Raw genomic sequence first — 10,390 nt, forward strand, 5'->3', positions numbered from 1 at the left:
ATTTACATGATAACTGTTGTTTTTATTATTCATGCTTTTGGTCCTGAAATTTTAGGTTTCTCTCTGGAGTCACCTCACCTCCGCTTTTCCAGAAGAACTTCTTGTAGCATAGTTTCTATAGCAGATATAGCAGGAAAATCTTTTATTTATTTGTTTACTTTTAAGACAGTGTCATACATATGGTGTATTTCTAGCTTTTCTGGAACTTACTATGTAGTCCAGGCTAGCCTTGAACTCACAGAGATCCTACCTGTTTCTACATTCCAATTTCTGGAATAAAAGGTGTGTATCACCATGCCCAGTTAAATTCTGTTACTTTTGCTTATTTTGAAATATTTTTATTTTTCATCAGTTTTGGAAGACATTCACTGAATAAGGAAACTCTGGTTGACAGTTCCTTTATTTCAGCATTTAAAACAAACATGTACTTTCCCCCTGTCTTCTAGCCTTCATGTTTTAATTTAACCAATACTTCTTTTTATTTATTCTTACATAATAATTTTAATTTATAATATTATTGGGTGTGTATACATGTGTGTGTATCCACACACATACACCATGGTGTCCATGTAGAGGTTAAAGGATAACATTTTGGAGTTGGTTTTAACATGGGTTCCAGGGATCAAACTCAAGCTGGAAGGCTTAAGCAGCAAAGACCGTTGCTAGTATCACCATCTCACCTGGCACATTTGTGAGGTTGTTGTTGTTTGGAATGGGATCTGACATTGTAGTAGAGGCTGGCCTGAAACTTGAAGTGCCTTTCTTACTTTAGGCTCCTGAATACTGTCCTGGTTGGTATAGCTAATAGCTTTGCATCTGTATCAACTGCACCTCTTATCTTTTGTCCAGTTGTTTTGTTTCTATTGAAATGTAATCTCCTAACTGTTCCAAGGCTTGAGAAGTGTCTTAAACATCAAGGAGTGGTTACCTTTGCCTGAACCGCTGTTTTTCTGCCTTGAATTAGGATTTCAATGTCACCTGCTGTAAACATGGATTCACTTTTAACATCTGATTCTTCCTCCCTAGCTGTTTATAACAATCTTGATTTAAATATAAATGCTTCTAGACCTTGCTTTACACAGTACTTGAGCTATTCCTTTTAAAACACGACCTGTTGGGGAAGTCCTGTGTATTTGTCAATAAAGCACTGTTGGTCAATAGCTAACTAAGATAAGTGGGACTAGAAGTCCAGAAGGACTCTGGGAAGGAGAAACACTGAGAGTCAAGATGTAACGCCATGGGGTAGGAAGCCTGGAACTATTCTCCGGTAAGAGTAATACTTAGATTAACAATTATGGGGTAATTACTTAAGTCAGAGCTAGCCAGTAAGAAACAAGCAAGGCCAACAGCTTCATAATTAATATAGCCTCCTGTGTGTTTATTTGGGACTGATGTGGCTCTAGAACCAGGCTGGCGGGAAGGCTTCTATCAAGGAAAAGGTTCCCCTTTACAATGACCCAGTTTCCTCAAAATAAAAAAGCAAGTCTAATAATGGAAATGTTGATACTGCCATGTATAAAGGGGAAAAAAAGCATGACCAGTGTTGGTATGGCATAAAGTAATATATTTACAAGTAAATGCCCCATAAATATATGTCCACTGCCCCAAACTTAAGGAAATATGTGAAAGATTAATAGCAACTAACCTAAATCTTGTTTGTTTCTTTTTAAAACTATGGTTGGCCTGGAGAGATGGCTTAAAGATTAAGATTACTTGTGGCTCTTATAGAAGACTCAGGTTCCATTCCCAATACCTACATGGTATTCATAATCACCTATAATTACAGTTCTGGCATATAAATGCAGGCACTTTTCACCCTACCAGGCAACACAATACCTTAAAATTGTTTTGTTTCTTATCAGAGGTGATGGTGCAGACCTTTTAATATCAGCACTCAGGAAGTTGAGGCAGGTGGATTTCCTTGAAATTGAGGCTAGCATGGTCTTCACAGTGAGTTCCAGGACAGCTGGGACTACACAGTGAGATCCTATTTCAACAAAAAAGCTTGGTGGTTGTGGTGAAAGCCTCTATTCCCAGCACTCAGGAGGCAGAGGCAGGTGGAAATCTGTGAGTTTGAGGGCAGCCTGGTCTACAGAGTGAGTTCCAGGAAAGGCTCCAAAGCTACACAGAAACCCTGTCTCAAAACAAAACAAAACAAAACAATCTCATTCTTGCCAAATTCTCAAAGACTTATGTTAAATTTTATAATCAAGAAAACTCGCCGGGCGGTGGTGGCACACGCCTTTAATCCCAGCACTCGGGAGGTAGAGGCAGGCGGATCTCTGTGAGTTCAAGGCCAGGCTGGACCGACAGCCTCCAAAACAATACAGAGAAACCCTGTCTCGTAAAAACCAAAAAAAAAAAAAAAAAAAAAAAAAGAAAAGAAAACTGCATTTGGTAATAAAATGTTCTCTTCCAAAGTTCCTCTCTGTTCATAAACTCCCAGAATCTTAAGGTAGTTTATCAGAGCCACAGACTCAAAGAAAATTATATAGAAGATCACTATATTAGCAGTGAACATTTAGAAAATGAAATCAGAACTATGCTTCCATTTATGATGTAAATGTGTTCAGTTTTTTCTTAATGAAATGTGTATGGTCTAAAGCAATGTCGAATGAAATTATAGAGCAAAGGGCCAGTGAGGTAGCTTAGAGGGTAAAGGAGTTTGCTTGATGAATTCAGTCCCTGGACACACCTCATGGAAGGAAAGGACCAATTCCCACAATTCCACATAGACTGTTGTGGCTCCTTCCCTCCCTTAAATAAGACAGATTAAATTTAAAGAAATTATAAAGCAGCCGGGCGTTGGTGGCACACGCCTTTAATCCCAGCACTCGGGAGGCAAAGTCAGGCGGATCTCTGTGAGTTCGAGGCCAGCCTGGTCTACAGAGCAAGTTCCAGGACAGCCTCCAAAGCCACAGAGAAACCCTGTCTCGAAAAACCAAAAAAAAAAAAAAAAAAAGAAATTATAAAGCACATTATAGAGCATAAAGATGCCAAGATCAGAATGGAAGACTCAGTATTGTTAACAGATTCAGAGGCATTTGCGTTTAAATGAACAGACTAATCTAAAATTTATATGAAAGTGCAAAAGTCTGAGAATAACCAGAGCATGTTTCTAAAAATAAGTGGAAATGCTTATACTAAATAATTTCATTACTATAGAACTGTATTAGTTACACTAATAATCAGTTCCAAGCACTCAAGTGGCACAGGCTGGAAGATGTGAATTCCAGGTCAGTCTAGAAGATGTAGTGTAACCCTGTCTCAAAAGAACCGAACAAGTATACTAATAAGAAATTTATTATTGATGTGAACATAAGATCAGTAAAACACAATCTTGAATTCATAGTCATATACATTATTGTATTTTGAAATAAGTTCCTAAGTCAATGTGGGAAAACTTTTTTTAGTGAATATCACTGTAACAGCTGAATATCTGAGTGTTAGGGTTAGGGTTTTAGCTTGGTGGCAGGTTTGCACCTTTCCCCACTGGGGTGCTAATGGAGTGACAGGGAGATTCTTCACTGAAGACAAGGCCTCAGCTGCTAGTGAGGAGATGGGTTGGTGCCTAGCACCTCTATGTGGGAAAGGACTTAGCTTCACTTATTTCCCCAGAGACTGACCAGCCCTGTGGTCAGATGGGACAGGAGTTAGTTTTTTTTGCCTTTGCCCTTCCTGGGATGGTGAATGCTCTGGGCTGAGCCAAGGTCACTTGTATTTTACCTCAGGTGCACCCAGGGGTAAAGGTGGCTGAGAGGTCCTCCACCCACCCCCAGGGAGTTTTGTTCCTCCGACTCAGCAGCACTTTTTTTCTTGTAAGTTTGTAGTGTTGAGTTGACTTAAAAGGAGAAGTTGGCTATTCCAGATAACTCCTAACTGGCTGACTGGCATTTGAAGTTGGTAAGTTGGACTGATACATACTGATGCCCATTTGGGGATAATTTGTCTTATCCTAAGCTTACTCCCCCGCAACTGACTGACTCTTCACCTCTCCTTCTGCCTTCTCACCTCCCCTGCCTCTTCCCCTACTACCTTCCCCTGTCTCTCTGCTTTCCTTCTAGCCTTTTCCTGGCTCTTCTCCCTCTGGCCCCTTGCCCTCTACCTGCCTCCTTCTCCCCTCTTCCCCGCCTCACGCCCTCCTCTTCCCAGTCCTCTGCTCATTCACATTTGATCATGGAGAATGGAGTACGGAGCTGCAAATGCACTCTCTTCCCCAGACATGTGCATGCTAGTGCAACAGCAGCAACCGCACAACTTGTTCCACCTGACATCCGGAGTGAAGCCAGTCTCAGGACTCCAAGAGAGGCTGGTGCCGCTGCTTGTGCCTTTTGCTTTTGTATGGTTTCATTATTTCATTTTATTTTTGGTCATAGAACACTGGCTGAGGCAGTGAGGGAAGAAAGCATCTAACTTGTGAGTGTGTAACTGGAAGACCAAGTCAGCAACCCAGAACCCTTCATCCTTTGAGACCCCTTTGAAGATCTCAGCCTTGAAGGGGAGAAGAGATGCCAAATAGGTGAGGCAACACATACGGAATTTTGAGGTTGAGAATCATAAGCCAAAGGAAAGCAGGTACAAGTGATAAAAAGTGGAGGGAAGGGGTTTAAGGCAGTGCCTTAGGTATAGGGGTTATGGTTTAGAGATAGGAGTAAAATGGTAAGTGACAGGGTCAGGGTCAGGGACAGCAATACTCCGAATTTAATTTATGAGGGGAGGGGGAAGCCCTGGGTTCCATCCTGTCAGTACTGCATAAGCTGCCTCATTTCTGTAATCCCAGCACTCAGAAGGTGGAAAGAGGGGGACCAGCTCTACTCCCCACCCCTGTGGATTGGAATTTTTCTTGATCTTTGCAGCAGCATTGGGGCTAATAAAAGTCTCTTGCAAAATGAAGTTAAATATGATTCTCTGCTCATTAGATGTGCCCTCGGTGTTTTCATGATCATTGAACTTAGGAACTCACACTCTTGTATCCAGTCACACACGCACTCACACATGTGTGCATGCAAGAGAGAGGCTGGCAGGCAGACAGGCAGACAGAGAGACAGAAAGGTGTAGCAGTTCCTCTTTCAGAAATGATTGCTTTATTTAACCTTCAATAATTGTGATTTTTCTAGTAGCATACTCTGGCAAATTGTGGTTGAATCTGACTCTGCTTATTAGACGAAGAGTACTCAGCATCCTGTCTCTGTCTTTCATGATCACTGAACTCTCTTAGAACTCTTATCTTTAAATGGAATTGACAAGTCACTACTTTCTGATTTGTTTGATTCTTTAATTTAAAAATTTTTTATTTATTTGTATGTATATGAGTGCTCTATCTGCATGTATGCCCTTTCACCAGAAGAGGGAACCAGATCCCATCATGTGGTGTCTGGAAGTTATGAAGGAAGAGCAGCTCAAAGGCTAAGTCACCTCTCTGGGCCTGGTTCTTTAATTTTTTTTCCCTGTGATTGTGCATTGGTGGCAGAGTGGGCACCTGTATATTTGTGTTTGATACTGTAGGCATGCAGTGAGGGCAGGTGGTGTCCTAACCCTTTGTGAGTGTGAGTTGGGCAATGGAAGCTCCATGAGGCAGTTGTCATCTGTATCACATATATTTACCATTTCTTTGTCATAGTATCATCAGTCCACTGCACTATTTTGAAATCATCAGTCAACTGTTGTCACTCATAATGATCTTATTGTTCTGTGTGATATGGTGTTGCACCCTTCCCTCATGGGGGTTCTGCTGACTGCTTGTTACTAGGAGCTTTTAGCTAAACACTTCTCATCCCCTCCTCCCAGTAATGCCTGCTTGCAAGTTCCTGTTTTCCATCCTTTGTCTAAATGCTAATTCCTGTTTTGGGCCCACCCTTTGCTGGAGGGCCCTGGGAATGCAGGTTTCTGACCTTGGTGATTTTTCCTCCATGCCTGCCTTTGGTATTTAAGGCTCCACCCTGGTAATAATAAACACCATTCTCCTTATAAGAATGAGCCACTTTATCTTCATTTTACATACTTGGCCTTCATCTCGGATCATTGTGAAGTATTGTAGTGGTGCACGCCTTTAATCCCAGCACTTGGGAGGCAGAGGCAGGCGGATCTCTGTGAGTTTAAGGCCAGCCTGGTCTACAGAGCGAGTTCCAGGACATCCTCCAAAACAATACAGAGAAACCCTGTCTTGAAAAACCAAAAGAAAGAAAGAAAGAAAGAAAGAATTAAGTTGTACACAAGTTAGTTCACATTAATTTAAAAGTATACCACAAGAGTGTAAAATGATCATTTTCCTGAACTAAGATTGTTTTCCTAGAATGTAAATTGTAGGTATCTGGTCAGTAGACCTGAAATGGTAGCAACACCCCTTTGGGTGTGGCTTCAGGCAGATGGAAGTGGAAAGACAGAGCTTGAGATGTGACTTTCCTTTGTGCGTTCTTTCTGTTGGGTCAGCGAATCCAGTATGAAGAGAGGGAGATACTCTGGTGGTTCTTTGTATTTTTCTGTGTAATTGTCCCCAATAAGCACCTGTTGGGGTCTAGTGATATAATTACATCCTCACCTTTAGTAAATAGTTGTGGTCTTTAGTTAATTTTCACTGCCTGGGATAAATTAAGGGTCTTGTATATGCTACACAATATAGATCTCAGGGACATTTTTCTTCTTAACATGCATAAAAAAAACTACAGGGCTAGGTAGATGGTTTTGTCAGTAAAGTGCTTGTCATTAGAGTAGAAAGAGTTAAGTTTGTTCCCCAGACATGTAAATATTTGCCGGGTGTACATCTCTAATACTAGTACTAGGGAGGCAGCAAAGGAGGATGCATGGAGATCACTAGTCACTCAGTCTAGCCAAATTAGTGAGGCCTAGGTCCAGAAGGAGCCTTGACCCCCCCCCAACACACACACCAAATAATATGATGAGTGATTGAGAAAGATATCTGGCATTGACTTCCCCATGAAAACAGGGATAAAAGTTTTACAACCTCCTTTTCTAGTCAGATTATGGCAGTGTACAGACAGCTGTCATGTAACAGCAATTCCAGGTGTCCTCAACACAAAAAATTTGTTTGGGGATTAAGTGTCATATTACTCAGGGTTCTCTGCAGTAACAGAACTTAAAGAATGAATCTCTCTGTTTATATGGAAAGGGGATTTATTAGAAATTCTTGCAGGCTGTGAGTCAAATTAATCCAGAAATGGTTGGCTATGAAGGAAAAGTCTAAGAAAATACTACCTGCTAAGTACATAAGGTGAGGCTAGATGTCTCAGTTGATCTTCAGTATACAATGGAACCCCAAAGAAGTAAGTGATGGGGATTGTCCTTCTGTGTATATGTTTGTCTTATTGCTTGATGAATAAAACACTGTTGGCAGCAAAATAGGTGGGACTAGGATATAAGGAGGATTCTGGGAAGTGTAGGCAGAGAAGAGTCATCATGTGATCCCAGGAAGTGACAAAGCTGGGGAAAAACTGTACTAGCTAACCATAGAGGTCTGGAGGTCTGTACAGACAAACAGGAAGTAGCATAGCTGGGTAGAATCAGAATATAAGCAGGGACAAACAGGAAATCACTCTCTTCTCTGCAGAGATGTTGAGCAGTTACAATGTAGTAGGCAAAAGAGTTCCAGGTCTGGTAAGCCAAGACCATGTGGAAATACATAGATTAGTAGTTATGGGTTAAGAATAAGAAGCCCGCTGGGCGGTGGTGGCACATGCCTTTAATCCCAGCACTCAGGAGGCAGAGGCAGGTGGATCTCTGTGAGTTTGAGACCAGCCCAGCCTGGTCTATAAGAGCAAGTTCCAGGACAGCCTCCAAAGTCACAGAGAAACTCTGTCTGGAAAAACAAAAACAAAAAGCAACAACAACAACAAAAAGGAGCCCAAGTCGCCAACCAACAGCTTTATACTAATATAGTGTTTCTTTGGGGCACAGAAGGGTGGCTGGACCTGCTGAGCCAAAAACATTTGCATTATAAGTAGGCTCTAATGCTAGCGAAGGAATTGTCTTGTTAGCAAAGCATGGGCCCTGAAACTCATTCTGTGGACCTGGCTGGCTTCTAACTCAGAGCATCTGACTGCCTCTTCCTCTTGAGTGCTGGGGCTGAGCATGTGCACTGCCACCAAGCAGCTAAAGGTGGATCTCATCAACTTTTTCAAAACAGAGTTCCTTGGTGTGACTTTGGCTGCTCTGGAACTCATTCAGCCAGTCTTACCTGGAGTTCATACAGATCTGTCTGCCTGTGCAGTTTCTGGAGGAGTGTGGTTGGTCTGCAATGTCGAAATGCTGTTACTTAGTCAAGTAGCAATGTTCACCATGTGGTCCACACCATTATTTCACAACATAGCTTCATGTGCTGTGGAAATGTATATAAGTAATAATTATTTGAAATTCCATGCTTCTTCATGTCCCCATTATTTTCCCATGGGGCACTGCATCTTGAAGTACTGCCTTCAAAGGGGATTATCCAGAGATGCTTTTTAATGTCATGGCAATGAGATTTTTTAAAAACAAAAAATTTCTGGGATGTGTTGAAAGACCCCAGGCGGGGGACTTTCACGGGAGGGAGACCCGAACCCAAGGAACACCGAGGCCACGAGCTTGGATGCAAACAGCAAGAGGCTTTATTGATAATACACGGGTACCCGGGGCATCTCAGTCTCGGGAACTGAGAGCCCCGAGCTGGGGACTCAGGGGTTCTTTTATAGCAAAAAGCGCAGTACAGAAGCGAGAAGCCTAGTTACGGGACCCTGATTGGGTAATTTAAATGAGGCTGGGGCTCAGAACGAGATTTCTCTCATCTGGACAGAGAGGCAATTAAGGTTTCTCTCATCTGAACAGAGAGGCAATTAAGGTTTCTCTCAGAACTCAATTCTCGGCCTTGGCCCTATCTGAAGAACAAAGGTTTCTGTGCCTGCCCAATCTTTCTGGGCTGGCTGTGCAGACCATAGACACCTGGGCCCCTATCTGGACAGAGATAGTAGTGACTATGCAGCTGTAAAGACCTTGAGCTGAGCTTCCTTCTGATCAAAAAAAATGACTATTCGGCTGAGCTGTGGGGGAAAGGAATTTTCCATAGGCCTCAGCCACCTGTGCTGGGCCGGGGTCTTTCATTCCCCCATTGCTCTTGTAACTGAATGAAATCTTTCATTCAGAGGTTTCTGCCATCTCAAAATCCCTTTGCTTTAGCTGCTGGTATTGTTGAGTCAAAACCAGTGATTGTACAATTGATAACCTTTCCTTTATAAACTGGATCAATCTGTTTAAGATGCATGGCCCAATCATCAGAATCAGAAATATAATGATAAGGGGTCCCATAATAGTGGATATGAGAGTCGAATACCAGGGGGACTTATTATACCAGTTCTGAAACCATCCCTGTTGGGACTCAATTAGTTGGTGGTACTTTTGGCGTCTTTCTTTTATTTTAGCCAGGTTGTTTCTTACCACTCCGGTATGGTCTGCGTAAAAGCAGCATTCTTCTTTAAGGGCTGCACAAATTCCCCCTTGCTGTAAAAATAAGAGGTCTAGTCCCCTTCTGTTTTGGAGGGCTACTTCTGCCAGGGAGGACAGAGACTTCTCCAGGGCAGCGACAGATTCCTCTAAAGACCGAATATCTGCACGCATTACTTGTTGTAGGAGTTGGAACTGTTTAGTTTCCTGCAGTGCGGCAGTACCGGTTCCTATTCCTGCTGCTATGCCTCCCATGGTTAGTCCTCCTAGTAGGATGGCAGTAGTGATGGAGATAGGTTCCCTCTTAATGCGGCCAGTACTTATCATGTCATAGTCAGAGGGGTGGTAAATTACCTTAGGCCATAATTCAATCAGAACACAATAGTCAACGGTGGCACCTAGTACCGTGGTGGAGACACAAGGGGTTAATCCAGTGTTGCATGCCCAATATGTCCCATTGGGGGCTATCAAGTAGCGGCCACTTTGGGGCAAAGGCTCAGTGGCATTGCATAGTCCTTGATGCGTGGTGGGGACATTACCTATACATAGCCCCTTTCCAGACACTTCTGAGATGGTCAATTTATGTTGCATGGCTGTCCCACAAAGAGCCTCGGCTGTGGCCTGATTTGTATATTCGCCCATAACCGCTAAGCCTTCATAATAGGGAGGTTGCGGAGTCAGACAAAGCCAGCATTCCTTAGTCTTATCTGGGCGAGTTAAATTCAGAGTGGCATATGTCCCTTGGATCAGGGCTAATATTCTATTTCCCGTGCCTTTAAGGGGGGGGGGAACCTGAGGTGGGTTTGGGAGTGCTTCCTAGGGAGAAGTGCGGGAGCGGCTGTGGTTCTGGGCAGGGTCATGGGCCTGGTATCAGCCTTGGGCAGAGTAGGCTAGGCTGCTTTTGATCAGCAAGGACCTGATTAGGGCCTATGGCCTGTGGATTAACCGGAGCCACCTTACA

The sequence above is a fragment of the Mesocricetus auratus genome, unplaced genomic scaffold (assembly GCF_017639785.1).
Source record: "Mesocricetus auratus isolate SY011 unplaced genomic scaffold, BCM_Maur_2.0 Super-Scaffold_100007, whole genome shotgun sequence".
NCBI lineage: Eukaryota > Metazoa > Chordata > Mammalia > Rodentia > Cricetidae > Mesocricetus > Mesocricetus auratus.